The sequence below is a fragment of the Carassius auratus genome, chromosome 16 (assembly GCF_003368295.1).
Source record: "Carassius auratus strain Wakin chromosome 16, ASM336829v1, whole genome shotgun sequence".
Taxonomy (NCBI): Eukaryota; Metazoa; Chordata; class Actinopteri; order Cypriniformes; family Cyprinidae; genus Carassius; species Carassius auratus.
Window position 1 is genome coordinate 7,555,380 of NC_039258.1, and position 18,753 is coordinate 7,574,132.

General features: G+C 36.8%; 1 protein-coding gene across 11 annotated transcripts in view; it reads left to right on the forward strand.

Annotated features, from left to right (window-relative positions):
- Window positions 1-1,422: 1,422 nt before the first annotated feature.
- adgrb1a (adhesion G protein-coupled receptor B1a) overlaps window positions 1,423-18,753 on the forward strand; it is an 85,456-nt gene continuing 68,125 nt past the window's right edge. For 10 of the 11 annotated variants that reach the window (XM_026283718.1, XM_026283717.1, XM_026283713.1 and 7 more), the window contains exon 1: window positions 1,423-1,990. The gene's annotated coding sequence lies outside the window, so the exon portion shown is untranslated. Of the gene's footprint in view, window positions 1,991-14,441; window positions 14,554-18,753 lie in introns of those variants that run through there. The other variant, XM_026283714.1, reaches the window with a different exon arrangement.

The window sequence follows — 18,753 nt, forward strand, 5'->3', positions numbered from 1 at the left end:
ATTTGAACATAAAGGCGACACATTTGTACCTGACATCTGAACACAAGGTGGAAAAGAAGATAGCACACATGGATCTATATCTGAAGGGTAAAGCAGATCATTGAATCCCAAAGGGATATTTGTGGGTGATCCCAAAGGGATTTGGGATTTGTATAGAATTATCCAGTCAAAAATGAAAATTATATCAATATTTAATCATCCTTATGTTATTCCAAAACATTGTGACCTTTCTTTTGTGAAACACAAAAAGTAGAATGCTCTAAACTGAGACAACTCTCAGTGTTTTATTGTAGCTATACCACATGAGAAAATATATAGGAAACTTTGTTTCTGCAAGCCATTCTTTTAACATCTTTTCACATCAGAGGGCTTTCCCAGCTGAGATGCTTTTACCCAGGGCAAAACTCAAATAAATAAGAGTTGTTGGAATATGAAGACATGACACGTTAATGTGTTTCTTATGAAAATGTCTTGATTTAGAAATGCACATAATTCATCATTTCTATATTGCATAATTATAGTATTATACATTTTATTCTGAAAAGAGTTCACTCTTTACACTTTCCCATGTTTACATTGCACGGGTTGCCCTGAATGCCAGCTGATCATTTGCATCTTTTGCGCAACAGGAAAGCGGCGTCTGGTGCCATGACGACATGTTTTTGCTTGATATTACTCTTCCCGCTTCTGTCAGATTCCAGTCGGTTCCATGAGGAGCAGCTTTAGCATCAGAAGCCTCCCACTCCCCGCCTTCGAGGTGGAGAACCCAGAGTCCCCAGCTCGAGCGCGCGCGGTGAGCAGGTGGCCGCCCACGAGCCAAAAGCTGGAGAAACCGCGTTTTCCAAGCGCACCTCCGGTGGTTTGACGCCAAAATATCTCTTGCGAACACAATTTGCATTGAATTGGCGTCGCATGTTGCTCACTATAATTTCATAAATATTCATGAAAGTGCATTTTTGTAATTCTTAAGTGAGGTAGAACCCATCTTCTTTAAAACATGTTTCGCATACTCACTCACTAAAACATAATTAAATAAATAAACGTAAAATAAAATAAAAATACTATATATACATACATACACAAATGCATTCACTTTTTATCCATCTATCTATCTATCTATCTATCTATCTATATATATATATATAGATATAGATATAGATAGATAGATAGATAGATATATAGATAGATAGATAGATAGATAGATAGATAGATAGATAGATAGATAGATAGATAGATAGATAGATAGATAGATAGATAGATAGATAGATAGATAGATGGATAGATACATACATATAAATTATAGTAGCCTAATTATTTTTTAATCGGTTCTGAATGGGTTAAACAACTGCCTCCGTGCGCTCTCTCTGCCTCTCTCCGTCTTTCTCTCCGTGCGCTTCATTTTCACTTTCTCATCGTGTCTCCTTCATTCTGGTGTGACCCACGCAATGCTGTTGCTCCACAAGGGGGGGCTGCTGGATATATGCTTTAGTGCCCAACTGCCTGCCTTCAAACACTGAATCCAGTTAGTGTGGACAGAGCGGGCGAGGAGAGGAAGATTCCCACTGCCTCGACACGCACCGAGAGACCACCCGACCCGAGCCTGGGCTACGCTCACCGCACACCTCACCTCCCTGGAGCCTTCACACACCACTTCTGGACTTTTTATCCGGAAAACAGGACGACCATTACGACTTGCGGACTGGATTAAATAATAAACATTTGGGAAACAGAGTTACATTATCAGAAGTGACAGAACAGAAACACACATTAACAGGATCCGCTGTGAATTTATGGATGCTTGTTGCTTTTTTTCGGTCCTGTGAGCACCTCTCTTCCACTGGAGCACACAGACCTTCTTTTGTGTCATTGTTCAAGCAGATATTGCCTGTTGAAAGAATGAATACACCGAACTTTTTCTGAACAAGTTGGAGGAATAGTCGAAGGCTTTTTATGTGCAAACAAACAGATGGAACATGCCAACCTTTTCGAGGTAAACCCTCATTATGATCTATCTAGAATGTGATTAGAGACCCTATGTTTGCCCCATTTCAGCCCCACTTTACATGGTAATTAAATGAAATGCTTTTGCTTACACGTAATAATATATTCAGTAATTTAATCACAGCCTCATATCAATTATACCTTGTCTACAATAATTGAGTGATATCTGATTTTACTCACGCATTGATTTAGACTAGGGTCATTCTCATCAACTCTTTTAGATCTTTTGTACTCTTTATAAGTGTTACATCAGAGAATGACACGACAAATCTGTGTAGGCTAATTCAGTATGTAGAGGTTTTCTGAACTCGTATTTGCATTTATCTGTGCCCGTCGTTCTCGTCAGACAGCGTTCGCTCTCCAAGGTACCAAACTGCGGTGTTGACCAGCCTAGTGTCCAGTGGACAAAACAGTTTTGGCATAAGAACATGATCTCAGAACAAACATATTTGATAATTTTAGCTTCGCTGGATGCAGATAAGCATGTAGTGTCTTTTTTATATTGGCTATATATTGTGCGCAATAGTTGCTGCTCTGATCTCCCTTGTGGAATGGGAATATACCTTCCCGTCTCGTGTCTCCTATACTTCCCCGGCACAACATCAAAACCTAATATTTGCAAAACTGGTTAAAACATTAACCTGGAACAAAGTTTTTACAGTTTGTATTTTTCACAACTTTTGTCTCTTGTTTATTATTCGTGTTTGTCACTTGACAGTGAGATGGGACTCTTGTATTTGGATATATTGATGCGTTTGGAGCATTTCTATAGTATATGACACATATTCCACTTTAAATATTATTACAGAACCTGTCACTTGATATTAAGAGCAAACCACTTGTGATGTAGAGCTAGTGCAGCGTTCAGCAAAAGGTTGAGAGCTCGTGTTTTGTCCGGTTCAGTGACGATGTCTCTCTTTAACAATGTGAATAAAAGGCAAACTCCCACTTCCCTCTTTTTCTCTTTCAACTGCAAAATACTTGATGTGCACGTTCTTATATGCAAAATCACCATTAAATAAATACAAAGAATGGAAGTTAAAGTAAAAAATACACAGATTTTTTTTTTAAATAAATGATAAAAAGATGCCAGTATAATACTACTAAAATAGCACTTGTCTTGCAGTAAATGCAACATAAAATCATGAACAATGACTTCATTGCTGACTCTCTTTTCGACTCTCTCTCTTTCTTTCTGTGAAACTGTCTTACCATATGCTGTTTGTAAAGTCTAAAGCTAGATAAATGCGCCATTACACACAGACAGTATGGAAACTTCTCGTTTGGTAATAATAGATGTGGTTTGCTGGTGTTTGGCTGAGAGTTACTGATGGTGAGTGAGTAGAAGTTCCGTGTTTGTACAGTAGGGGGGACTGTGCCAGCGCTCAATTCCCTCCGTGGGAATAGGGAAATGAACGGCGATCACCGAGCAGGAGATGCCTCACTGCGCACTTTCAGACTCGCCAGAGCCTCTGACTGCATCACACGCAACCCCAGCCCGTCTGAAGAGCACAGCCAAGCTCCTCAACAACAGGTTATGATGCTACTCGACCTGGGTGCTCTACTCAAAACCATATAAATACCTGAAAAATATGTATAATATATATTCTATCAGCATCACCACAGCATTAATAATAGGAATGATCAGCTGCATAATAAAAATCAAACAGGTATTATAATAAAGGGTGAAATAATATTCGCTGCCAAAATGTTATCAAATGCCTATATGGTATATCCAAGGTCCACGGTTCATTGGCCCAAGTCAAAAGAGGTCACCTCAATGTGCCTGTGATATTCTGGTGCGAAGATATGGATGGTGCACATTGCAATACGGTTGCTGGGGTGTTCTGGTTGGTTGCTAGGGTGTGGTTAGGAAGTTGATAATGTGTTATGGAATGGCCTTAGTTAAAAGACCCACCTCTGAGTCTTTATGACACTATGATCTGAAGATATCCCCTCTGATCTCCATTTTTGAATGTAAGTCTGGGATTTTTAGCCTTTTTTTCTGATTCCTGATCACTTTCTTCAATAAGCCATATGATTTGTACAAAAATTATACGATTTCAATAAAAAACATAATCAACGACAACAATAATTAAATAAGCCATATGAGTTGAGCTCTTGATAACATTAATAATTTTTATAATAAAAAAAAAAAAAAACAATAAAATAAGCCTTATGAATTAAGCACTCAATATTGAAGTTTATTAACAAAAGCAATATTTTGGTCCAATGATTTGCCTACAATTTTTTCACGTGTGCTGTGTTTGTGTTGATTTAATAATAAAAAAGATATGATTTGAGCACTCAATAATATTAATAACAGTAAATAATAATATAAGCCATAAGATTTGAGCTCTGAATAGTTGTAATAATAAAACACAACAAGCCATATGATTTGAGTTCTCGACCATTTTAATAACAGAAACAAAAAAACATGATCTCAATGATATCAATAATTGAAAAAATAAAAAATAAAATATGCCATTTGATTTGAGCTCTCAATAGTATTAATATTTTTTATTTAAAAAAGTATAAAACCAGCCATGGTTTGAGCATTCAATAATATGAATCATTAAAAAATTGTGAAAAATTACAAAATAAACCATATAATTTGAGATCTCAATAACAGTAATAATAATAAAAAGTAAAGAAAATATTATTTCTAATATTGAATATTTGTATATATATATATATATATATATATATATATATATATATATATATATATATATATATATATATATATATATATATATATATATATATATATATATATATATATAAATTATATATATATAATTAATTAAATTAAAATACATGTTAAATATATTATTATTTTTTTGTATAATCATCACAGAAAACAGGTCATGATTCTGACTGAATCCAGTGAAATATGCATGTAACAATCTTTGTGTTAAATCTAAATGGCACAGTCATATCAGTTCCGCCCGACTGCCTCTTTTAGATACACGCCTGCCGTGAGTCTCCGGGGAGTTTTGAGCTTAAGAGGCAAACGTAGAATGCCGCGCTTGCCCTGTGGTCACAGATATTTGGACGGCTGTGTTTTCTTCATCCGAGGAAAGGAGTAGGGATGATACATTGAGAATAAAAATAGATCACGCAGGAGCAGCCTGACAGCATAGTTCTTAATCATGAGCTTGGGTGAAATTGGGCAAGCTGGCACTATTGGCTTTTTGGAGGGCAGCCATCCATGCCTTTTAACCTAGATGTCCTCCTTTTGTCTTTCTCCTGTACATCCTTATTCTGTCGTTCACTTCCTCTCCTCTTATAGAGTATGCCTTTCTCAACTACCATTCCTCATCAAGCCAACATGCATCAGAAGCCACAGAGCACATTTCATTAAGCACAATCACAGCATGTTTGTGCATGCATAAGTCTGTTTGTGACAGGTTTCTGTTCCCAACATACACAGAAACATTTCACACGCTCTCTGCTTTGGTTTACACAACACCTGATGTACTGAAAATACTGTTTACGTTTTTTTTTTTTTTTTTTTTTTTTATGGAGAAACTTGGAAGGGAATTCAATACACAGTTTGACGACAGTTAGTCAACAATGAAACAATGCAATCATTACTGTCTTCTGATCTCTCACTTATTAAGCTTCAATCAATCTTTTTTGGTCACACTTTATTTTAAAATTAACAAAACATTTACTAATACTTTTGTCTTAGAAAACTTCTAATTTGCTGCTTATTAATAGTTAGTAAGGTAGTTGATAAGATAAGGTATTGGGTAGGATTAGAGATGTAGAAAATGGTTGTGCAGAATGTGTGCTTATTTGTACAAATAAACAGCCAATATGATAATAATGCGTAGTAAGGTTTTTTAAGAAGAAGAAGAAACAGCCCTAACTTGAACCAGCTCCTCCCACATGAGCACCACATATGTGCATCCTGTGCTATGAGTCCGATCAAAGCTAGATCCCTTAAAATATGTTGCTGAATATTTGGAGCTCCTGTGATGGAGTTGGTTCAGAGAGGGGGACAGGTGTTGAGGGAATGAGGTCGGTATGTTTGCAAGGTGCTAACCAATTAGTGGTGTGATTGTGCACAGGAGCCTGTGGCCCCTGGCCATCCTCGTTGAGCACAATGATCAGGGTTGGAACATCACGCATTTACCAATCGCTCTCTAATTAGGGTCTACATCAGAGCCTGTGCTCCTGCCTAATGAATCTTAGACAGAGAGCTGAGAGACAGTGGGACCAGGCTTGGAATGAGGTGAGGTGGACACAGTTCCCAGCATCCCATCGAGGTCCTTGCCATGAAAATGTATTAATGGCTAGCTTTTCAAACGCTGCACAGATGGCTTTGTGACTGTGTGTGTGTTTGTTTCAGTTTGGGTGTGTCGCATGATGCAACTTTTGTCGCTTAAGAGTAAAAGAGTAAATGTGTGTGTACTATGAAAGCACAGTAATTTAGTGTTTATTGCCATTTTGTATTATTATGACAAAATGATCTTTATGAGATTCAGATATGAGCTAGGCTTAAACTGGAAGTGTGTCAAAAAAAATAAAACATTTAAAAGAGAAATAAATCAACCTCATGGGTCAAAAAATTTGCATGCAGCATGCTAGACATTTATAATGTTACAAAAGATTTCTATTCAAATAAAGGCTGTTCATTGCACTTTCTACTCATAAAACAAACAATCAAATAAATAAAAAAGCATCACAATTTTACTTTTTTATTTAGTCAAGTGTTAAAAAATTTTACTTTTCACAGTATTCATAAATTACATTTTTACTGTATTTTAATCAAATAAACAAAGCCCAGTTTTAAATGTCACTTTAAAATACATGTTGCATACTAGAAAAGCAAGCAAGACAGAAGCATGTTATTTTGTATCTTATACTGAATATTCTAAACATTAACAGATATTTTAAAAACAAACAAACAAAAAATACACATGATATTGTATGTTGTATGTATGTGGTATGTACAGTATATTGTATAGTCCAATGTCATTCATGGCAAATTCAAGACATGCACATGCACACACACAAGGATAATAAAACAGCCATTTGATTTCAACTTGAGATCACAATGTGCACATTTCCAATTACGTCACACTCACTCTTGCTTTGTAGAGATAGATATGTGCATTAAAATCACTTTATCATTGTTCTAGTATTTTCACCCTATTTTTTATTGAAATTATATTGTTTTTAAATTAGTATTATTTGTAGTAAGTAAAAAGTTAAGAATAAATATTTGTAATTATTAAAATGTATTTAAATGTATTAAATGTTTAAGGTCATTTTTGTCTTTCTGAATAGAGCATATTGTAGATGGCAGACCTTGTATAATTAAGAAAAAAAATGCATAAATACAACAAAATCACTCATCCCATCTTCCCAGATCCAACACAATATCCTCTTCTGTGATTTTAGACAATCTGCTCTATCTAGGATGAACAACTCTTGCTACGAAAATCAACCTGCTCATTGACTTGTTCACTGGCCGTCGGCTCACATAAATGGGAAGAATATGGAACACTGGTGAGACCTTTGTGCCTTGACTGAGTGCAGAGTCAGGGAGGCTGGATGGTGTTTCTCCGTGAAGCAGCGATCTTACAGATCTGAGCTAAAAATAAATCTGTGATTGCTTTAGGGAAGGAAACACCTTGTTTGAGAACACTTTTCTCACACACATACACACATCTCTCCGTGCGTTGTGTATTTTTATTTTTTTTTCCCTAAATTATGCAGTGAAACTCCAGCAGTGGAAGGATGGCAGATGACACAATGTGTGAGGACACCGGAGCTGTATGGCACCTTTGTCAGCTAATTATAGATGGCAGAGTACGACTAGAGCTTAATGACAGAAAGCTTTTTCTTGGCTATGCACGCATTCATATTTTTAAATGTCAAGTGCACAGAGGCGTTTCATTGTTTCTGTGGCATCCATATGGATGTCACAATCAAACCACCCCTACACACTGTAAATCTTATTTGTCTCCTCTCCTTTCAGCAAAGCATCAAATAAGGCCACTGTTCTTCTAATGTGAAGAAAATGTAGCATGTGTCCTTTCAACACATGCTTAGCAAATAAGCTGTGATAGCTTTCTCACTATTTATGAAGTGAAAATTAGCCTGGCAGACATTTGCAGGACTGCACTCTCAGATTTTTGTTGTCGTTGTTGTTGATCTAATACATAATTGAATTGGATCATCTTCCGATGCCATGTTGTTAAGCATGAGATTGTGAAGTTCCATTCAAATCTTCAGTGGGTTTAAAAGTAAATAGTTCTATAAAAAATATCAAACCAAGTGGTTTTCTCAGGACTTGCTTCTCTTTTCCAAGGTATTTATGCAATTACTTTTAACCAACAGGTTCTAAGGTGATATGTGGATATATGAAGTCAGTTTTTGAGTTCACATAGTATTCATAATCAGATTTATGTATACAGAATGTATACATAACACTGCAGATATTTTACTCTATAATTTTTTATACTTTATTTTATTTTATTGGACAAAATCAAGTCCCATCCTATTTTTCTTGTTTAGGAAGCTGTTTCACTTGCATATACATAATTATATCACAATAGACAAGAGAAGACAATTGCAATTTCCATTTCGTGCCAACTTTAAAAAGATAAAATGAGTCAGTTAAACAAAGGTTACAAGAGAGAAAAATACACTACAGAGACAGGGAGAAACCTATGAAACATATCACAGATGGCGAGCGCTCTGCTCCTTTGTGATTTCATTTCAAATATTCGTTTGACCCTTCATATACAGCAACCAAGAACATCTAAAAAAAATACAATAGAAGGCAAAGCGACTTGCTTTTATCTCTGGCTCACTTTTTATCATTCTTTTTTCCTTTACTCTTCAGTCATTTGTTTTCTGAAAAGACAGAGTGTAATTCATGCTAAAACTGTTTACACAAAGGGAGTCCCTGTCTACAGCAATGTGTGCAAAACTAAATAGCTCAAAATCGTTACATCCTGGAGTGCCTACGCAATTTCGAACAAGAAATCTCTTTTAAAGACTTTTCAGGGCTTTGTGCCACATCAGTTTAAGGCCATTTTGTGTACAAACTTCAATCAAAGGGGTCTGTAATAGCGAATGAATGAACGTAGTCGCTCTTTTTTCCGCCTGTCTATGTTCACTTGTGAGAACAAAGCTCTCTTTGATGTGAAGTGCATGCATAATCCTCAGTATCTGACATTGCATCTCTGTCGCGGTGTAAAGCCCCCTCAAATCTCAGAAGGCCTGCGTCTCCGGAGCAGTGTCGTTAACTCCCCCACTGCGCCGGTGTGTCACTCTCTTCACCGCCGTAGCGCTTGAATAGCTGCCAGCGCTGTGTATTTGCTTATTGTGATATACCCGACTCCATCACTGTAACTGTTTGTTACCTGAAGACATGTTTGTGACTTTGAGTCACTGTGCGTCAGTGTTCTTGAGGGCGCTGTATTTGCATTTTTTTATATATTTTTTTTTCTGTTTCGTCGTCGTTCATTTTTCTATTCCGAGTTCATAGTGGCCTTTCAACATATTGCGGCAGACGTCCTTTCTTTCGTTGCTTTTTATGTCTGTGTAGACATAAAAAGCAACAACAACAGATGAACCACAGTGTTCCTCATCTGTGATTCTTTTTACTGGCTACATGCTGTAACTGAATCAGTCTTTTGAACAAAATACATCTGCAAGTAATTAGGCTTGCTTTTTTCTTTGTGTTTATCGTAGAAGTATTTTGTATTTTTCCCCTTCGATAAACAAGTGGAGGGATAAGAAAAGCAGAAGAAAGTGAAAACATCTGCTCTCGGAAGCGCAGACTGTCCAATCTGGCCATGTCAGCCTTTCTGTAGACTCTGGTGAAGTAGAGCGTTTATCTGTGGCAGTGAAAACTCTTTCATTCCATCCCATTAATTTCCAAATTCTGCACAAATGTGGTTTTCCTCAGGCGAACAGCAGCTGCATTACTGTTTACTTCGCATTTGATACAGTGTTTGTGAATGTACACGCTCAAATTTAAGGGGCCACGTGTCTTTTCAGAAGTCAACCTTAAATTCATTTAACAAATTTGACATGTTCAAATTCAACGGTGACAACTGTGGGCCTTCTGAGAAATTGTAGAAAAGTTGTGAATGTGAGTTTGATCAATCTGATGCAACTAAAAGATTGTGTACTGCAAAATAATGGACATATAATCGTTTTCCTTGTGGGCTGCACACAAAAACCAACATAAAACACAACCAGTGTAGTCTGATTTATGACCAAATGACTCATAAGAGTCAATTCTTTTAAGCCAAAATGAACATGATAACCGAAATGTACCCAAATTAATCAGATTAATTTGAGATCAGCATACAATTTAATCGATAGATTGAGAATCTCAATAAATCAATGACAACTACAGGTTGTGGAATGTGCCATTTTATAATGTAATATGATTAAACACTGCCTCCACACAAGAAGATCAACACCTGCTTCTACATCACTGCCTGTTTAGCCCTGCCCACTGATTCACAAATGTAGTGTAAATAACGAGAGAGACAAACGCAGGTCTACGCAGAGACCAAACGATAAAGGTGACTCTGAAAAAAACAAGACACTGTTCAGTGCCAAGTTGTGGAAAAATTCAAGTCTTGCATTGCCTTCCTTCTGATCCCAACATTAGGAAAGAGTTGAAGAACTATATTTTTAATAAAGTTTAAGACAGCATCAGTAAGAACTTGGTCTTTTGCTCACTTCATTTTACCAAGGATTCGTTTACAGACAAGATACAATTCGATGCAGGGAGTTCATAAAGATTTCAACTAAAAGATGATGCTATAAATTAGATCAGATGTGGCACCACACAAGTGTGATTAATTATTTATATTACGTGATCACTATTGCTTTTTTTATTCATTTTTAACCTAAATCACATCATCTGTGCATCTGTGAAGGATGTAGACAACTAGTTAGCCAATCATAGAAGCGGGTGTTTAATTCCAAGACTACTACCCAAAATTATGAAGGTTTTTATTTTTTTTTATTTTATTTTTTTTTGATGTAAAAGTCTTGATAACATTAGAAGTGGACCTCAAAAAACAGCACAGAATAATAGAAAGAGGCAGTTCATGACCCCTTCAACACAAAAACTTGTTCTAGCCAAAGTAAATTATACTTTCCTTTGCAATCATACACCACCCATGATAAAATGTATTTCTGTCACATAATGTAATATATACATAATGGTATTGGTTTGTGATTGCACCATACTTGAAGAACTCAGATTAACCAGGTTGGCTAAAACGCACCTTTTTTACAGACACATTTTTTTGTGTGGCTTGCTTCTAAAGGGCTTATTCCCCACTTCAACTCTGTCTTGCAAATGTCAGTCTGTCCACATTGTCCATACAGATTGTTATAATAGGACTATATATCTTTTCTAATGAGAGAGAACGAGGGAGATTAAACAGGCTGTAATCTCTCTTCGTCTTTCTCTCGCTCTCAGGTCGGGACAGTTTGATGGATGGAGCAGGTCATCTCTCAGGCGCTGACAGTGATAGCCTGTGTCAGCCCTCAAATAGTGACATGGCTCGATTGCTCTCATTCCCTCCCCTTGTCATTCTCCTGCTCTTTTAGTATTATCATTACTGTACTGAGGACAGATGGAGTGGAGTTACCTTAGAAAGAGGTTTGGATTGCTCTGTATGTCTTTGCTGGCATGAAATAGTGTCCCACCGGTACTGTCAATGCGTGTAATCATCCATATCCCCCGGTGGAGTCTGCGTGACTTGGCTTCTCACTCACAACCCTGCTGGGAAAACCAGGTCATACAGCATAAGGTGGTCAAGCTGGTTTTTGGAACATGGTAAATAGTTTTCTTGCTGGTTCAAGATGGTCTACCAGCCTAGCCAGGTCTTCACCAGCTGGTAGTGCAGCTGGTCAACCACCTAAACCAGCTTGAACCATCAACTGACCAGCTAGTAACTAACTGCTCTCTTCCAAACCACTGAAACTACACAAAGCTGGTTGTTCGTTACAAAAAGCAGTAACAGTACAATGATGCTTAAAATTAATAAAACAAAAAGCTAGGTTTTGTTGAACTTGTTTTCACCTAAATGCTGCATTTTCGTGTGAAATGATGTAAAAGACACAAGACACAAGCAGTCAAACTCATCTTGCCACTGGTTTACATAGAAAAACATTGAAAAAGCAGTGCAGCGGAATACAAAATGTCTTCAGTGTGAACGGCACTGCAAACTTTTTTTCTTATGTTATTTCGAATGACTTTCTAACATATCTTTGTTTATTTGATCAAATTTCAAATGGCTTTTATGTGTAGATTTTATTGTTTTACCCATATCAAGATTTTGAATCTTTAATCAACAAAATAAAATAAACATTTTAAACTATAATTGTCTTAAAAAAAATTAATTTAAAAAGAATAATAATAATAAAAATCATTTCCACAGTCATTTTTATTGCAGTTTTGGTCCTATTAAAGTTTTTAGGGTACTTGGTTAATATGAAATCTCAGTGAAGATAATCGAAAAAAAATACAAAATAAATTATTATTGTTATTATTATATTTTTTATTATTTTGCAAAAATTTACAATTTTATTAAATTGTATGTATTTGGCATAAAACATAAAATGTTAACTTTAACAAGTCAAAGGTCTTGGCCATTTTATTTCTAAATAAAAAATTCCAATTAGGGATGCACGATATGGGATTTTGGCCGATATTCGATATGCCGATATTTTCAAAATAATTTTGGCCGATGCCGATACCGATATATATGAACAATTTCACCTGATATATTTAAACTTTAATTTTACTGAAGAGAAATCCAAGTATCTCTTCTGTACTGATTCTACCATAAATGTATTATTTTACAAATGTAGACAGACATTCACACCTGAAAAACAGGTCAATTATTTCACTTGGAGAATATCGGTTTGGCTCATCGGCAGAAATATTCATATCGGCCGATACCGATGATGGTCATTTTAAGCTTTTATCGGCCGATACCGATGTTGTGCCGATATTATCATGCATCCCTAATTACAATACATAATTTCATATAAATAGAATTGTCATTTGATGCATGTACAATACATACAATGTTGAACAATGTTCACTGACAGATTAAAGGAGAAAAGATTTAGTTTGGAAATAAACTCTCTTAAAAATCCATCTATGCACAAAGTTGAAGAATCACCAATATATCATGGCACTCAATGATCATATTAATAAAAAATAAAAAAACATGGCATTGGCTCAGTATTTTTTTTAAGTGAGGTTGAGAATACAAGATCCTTTGTGCTCCATATGGACGAGTGCATGCCTTCAGAGACCTCTCTGTGAAGTGTCTGCACGGAGAGCTAATTGTTAACATTGGGTAATTGTGCCCTGAAGGTCTGTCGTGTTTTATTTAGTTTCGTGATGAGGAACCATGGCAGGCCCCTCAGGCTGCACAGGGCAGAATGGAGACAAATAGCAAAAGAGAGACGGAGAAAGACAACCCAGGGATAATTCCTTAAACTTTTATTGCTTCGATGGCATCGCGATCAACTCAGCAAGCATTTAATGTAATTATCCAGTGAGCTTAATGTTAACACGCTCAACATCTTTTTGTTTGTTTGTAAGACATCTGCGTGCCAGCACCATTGACCCCATGACAGAGCTCACTCCCTGCCTAAGTATCCGCCATTCGCTTCTCGACATCCCTGTTTATGTATTCATTTATTCATGCCTGAGTAGTAAGATGTTAGCTGCCATTGGCCTGTAGGTAAAGCTTGTAAATTTCCTGCCATTGATTTGTAGTAGATATGGATTTCCTCTCTCTCTCTCAAGTGGTGAGGTGAAATAAGCTTTGTTTGGTGGGCCGGCCTTGAGTAAATCTGCCTGTGACATTTTGATAGCTGAGATGTACTGGAAAAGAAGCAAATATCATTAGAGAGGGGGCTGGATTAAAAGCTGTCACTCAAACGCTCCATTTTCAAACCAAATGAAAGCATCAGGCTCGGAACGGATGCGCGGAGAGAAGCTCAGTTATCTGCACAGATAACTTGAAGACAAAGAGAAACAGCGAGGGACGGACTCGTGGGCTAGTCAGTCCGAGAGTCTTTCAGTAAACAGCGAGTCGTAAATATTTCAGCCGTCATGGCAAAGTGTCGACAGCTGTTCCCATCTGCATGTTAATGAAGGCAGAGGCGAGGGTCCCCGGCTCAATGGGTCCCTTCAGCTCCCACACTCTGTCTCACGCACACACACACTCCTACACCCAAACTCTCTCTCTCTCTCTCTCTCTCTCTCTCTCTCTCTCTCTCTCTCTCTCTCTCTCTCTCTCTCTCTCTCTCTCTCTCTCTCTCTCTCTCTCTCTCGAGGTCTGCCACAGCTCGCTATCACTGGATGGGCATTGTACCCCCAGAGCACCCTCAGTCCCACGTATCTACAAACACACTCGTGCGCTTGTTTCCCTAGAGCAGCCGTGAGGTCAGTAGGCTATAGAGACAGAGAGAAAGAGAGAGACAAAGAATGGAATGGATCACAGGTGTGGTTGAGTATGAGGTCAAGTCAAGGTGAGTAAAAGACTCAATATTCCTTATTACACTCAAAAATCTACATTTTTTAAAATTTATTTGAAATGCATTTATAATTTGGATTACACATTCTAACATAAATGTGATGCATATTTGTCAGTCATACTTAAATTAAACAGGTACGATTTCTGTATTAAAAAAAACTGAAAGTGTTTAAAAAAAGGTTTATTTATCATCAATACATTTATATATATATATATATATATATATATATATATATATATATATATATATATATTAACTAATTAAACATAGCTTTGTCCACAGCTAGCCATTTCTGAACTTTGTTTGTAGGCTACATTAACTGTAAAAATTTAATAGTTTTAATCCATTTAACCAATTTACTGAACAGATCTATGCTACATCTAAGCATTTAAATGAATGCATCTTGAAAATATGAGCATCTAAATCAAATTAAATATATAACAAATAGGCTATAATTTCAGAAATCTTACATGTTTCCTAGATGGAATAGGAAATGGAAATTTTGACTTTATTCTAGTTACTGAAATGTGGAAAAATAAATAAATATTTTAATCTCAATACAGTGATTCACTGAACCTCCACTTTTAATGTTCCTCCTTGACCGTAGATGGCAGTAAATTCAATCTTAAAACATGCATTCCTATTTGTTCTCATTTGTTGAATTTTTTTTTGAAGGAAATCATAATATAATATAATATAATATAATATAATACAGTCATACAATAATACAGTCAATATAATACAGTAATATAAAACAGTCATCCATCTAAGACACAAAAACTGTTCACATATCTTTTTAGTGTGTGTCATAGAACCATGATGCAACACTCCTAGTTATGGTTGTCCTTAGGAAACTGACACCCCCTTTTGTCTCCCGCCGCAGATGTCCCCTATAGTCATTGGATGAGAACTGTCTCAAGCTAACAGAGTGGGATTGTTAGTTCTGTTATGGAGCTGATGAGAGCCATACTATGCCTGTGTGTGTATAAGAAAAAGCATGCAATGTTTGGCCTCAATGTCACCCGGAGGATAATATGAGGTCATTTAGTTTCTCAGCTGCTGAGGTCAAGACCTCAGTCTTGCGTATCTTATATGCTATCGGAGCTATGTACAATGATACTGACCGAGTGATGCTTTTAATTTTTAATTAGCTAGAGCACATCTTTTGGGGCTCTTTCCCAAATGACAACCTCAGCCCTTGCGGTCCTCCTCTGAGTCTAAACATTGTCGCATGAGCTATTGAGTAATAGTCTGCCGTAGAGGAAGGAAGGAAAAAATTAGGAATGGAAGGAGATATGTCAAGCAGAAGTAATTATATACAATGAAAAAAAAAGAAAATGAAAGAAAGGAAGGAAATTAATTTAAAAAAGAAAAGAAAACCAAGACAATTTAAAGAAACCAAAAAGGAAGGAAGGAAGGAAGGAAGGAAGGATGGATGGATGGATGGACCTTTAGACAGAGATCAATGTATGGATGAAGGATAAATAGATGGATGGATGGATGGATGGATGGATAGAATGACAGACAGAAACATACAGATGGATAGATAAAGAAACGTGAAAGAAGATGATGAAATCTTACCGTTGTGAAATTTGGCTCCTGCAAAAGTGAGTTCAGTCTGACAGCATAAGGCCTCCGGGTACGAATCCTTTATCCCTGCTCTTAAAGCCCAAATATGCTGTCTGGCTCATTTGCAGTGGACGTGATATGGCTTGATTGGATTTGATACTCACTACAATTCCCTTTCATATGTATCTGATTATGTTCAGGCACAAAGCACTCATTATCTGTGGGATTGATTCTGATGGAGGGAAAAGAGGACAGTCTCGACGCCATCTGCAACAGCCCCACTGTGAGATGTGTGAATTATGAGCGATTAGCCATTTCATCTCCTGAACTCTCCCAAACACTCTCTGCACACTGAAATGCACTCACTCACTCACACACACACACACACACACACACACACACACACACACAGAGGCCAGTGTTTGTCCCAGCCACGCTTGATTCATTTTGTCACACTGCTTCTGGAAATAAAGGACCCCTTTTAAGCTAACTGAGCCCCTGATCGTAAATATTTGTGACGAACTACCGCCACAATGAATGTGTTTATCATTAACAGCCCATAAATGTGTTTGTAAAGCCACTTTTGTAAATTTCTTTGTTTGGCACAACTATAATCCGAGTTACAGATGTTGTAAATTCTGCCTCCATAAAACCCAATTAGGGTAGTATTCACTGGCATATCCTTTCCAAGCCCCTGCTTGGGTGTTGTGTACGGGAGGAGATAATTGCTTTCTTTCATGTGCCACTGGGTATCTTCTGGACGGATGGACAAAATGCACCCAGATGTGGAAGCTGGATAAGAGGAGAAATTATTTCTTTAATGAACTGTTGGTTCACATATATAATCAATCGGGGAAGGTAATGAAGGGGCTGAGGCATCAAATCTGTGCATGTAAGCCAGAAATGAAGAAAGCTTAAAATAGATTCATTAGAGACACTAGGTTTCATTCAATGCAACATTTGCACACACAAATTATTCTAATGCAAAAACACACCAGATTTACAACACACAGTTCAGTTTGTTCTTATCCTCATTTTTGTTTTGATGAATCTGGATTATTCTATATAAGGAAGTCAACAGTTATAGCAATTAGCATAATATAAGCCCAGAACATCTCCATAATATAGTCAAGTCAAGTCTGTTTTTTTTTTTGTCAATTCTTCTACATGTACTGCACATACATACAGAGAATTGAAAGCGCATTACTCTAAGACCCTTGGTGCATACAGATAAAGTTAACAGTCGAGCATAAAAATAAAAATTTATGTATATCCTTTGGTCTAAATTGTACAGAGCCCCGCACATGGCATGCAGGAAAAGAGTAGGCTAAATCGCGCGCACGATTTACTATTTCATTCCCTCGATTTATAAATTGTCCACACGATTTACTAATTTGTCCCCTCGATTTGCTAAATCGTGTACATGATTTATAAACAAGAGAACGAATTAGTAAATTGTGCAGACGATTTAGAAAATAAAGGGAATAAAATAGTGATCGTGTGCATGTTTTAGTACATCGAGGGAACAAATTAGTAAATCGTGCGCACGATTTATTTTTTCTTGCATGTCAAAAGCGGCGCTCCGTAAAATCATACTTTACACAATTGAAGAAATGCAAATGACTAATACTGCACTTTAGGCAATAGACTTACTTTTGAACGTAAATAATACAAAATAAAAATAAAAAAATGATACAATTTGGTTTAACACATTCCATGTTTTTAATGGAAGTTAATCAGGAGGTCTGTTGGCATGATGTGTGGTTTGAGTTGGTTCAGAAGTTTTTATTTATACCTTAAAATCATCCCAAGATATATTGTACTGTCTGAAAAAAAAAAAAAAAAAAACTCATGTCAGCCTTTGCTTTTATACAAGAACCCATGGGGTTCATATCATACAATTTGAATGGCAACAATTATGAAGGACATTTAAAATCGCACATTGTGTACTTGGTTTAAGAGAAATACTAAATATTTGATGTCAGCTTCCCAGACTTGGACATGTCCATTTGTTTAGATTTTATCTGTCTCCTTCAGTCTGTTGCACTGTTGTCTCTGATGTGGCTCTTCAGCTTTATTCATTTCTTTAGACAGTTAGGCGCCTAATTGAAATTAGCGTCAGGTAAGAGCTAGTCTGTGGCAGAGATGACAGAGAAAACAAACAGTGCCGGAGCAGGAATGCCAGGGGAAAGAGAGCATGCAGACGCAACCTGTTAGATCATCACACAAACAGATGTTCAGTTTTCTCTCTTCCCCCTCAACATTTGTCCTTCTAACACTCTCTCCATCCCCTACCAGTTTGTCCATCTCCTCCTCTTTGTATCTTTAAACCATGATTTCAACCTCTGATCAAACTCTGAGAGATTTATGTCAATCTGAGGAAACAATAGGTTTGGTTTAGGTCAATTAGGTTCATAAACACCTGGAGAAGTGGTCTTTTAGCATTCTCGATCATCTCAGTGGTTCATCTGGCACAGGACCTCTTAGAAGTACAACATTTGAAATCACTAGAAAAATCTTGAAACCACAGAAGCTTTTGAGCCAAACGTATGAGCCATAAATGCCATGACTAATCACTCCGGAGCCACAGGAAATGATGTCATGACAACAATGACTGGCTGTTGG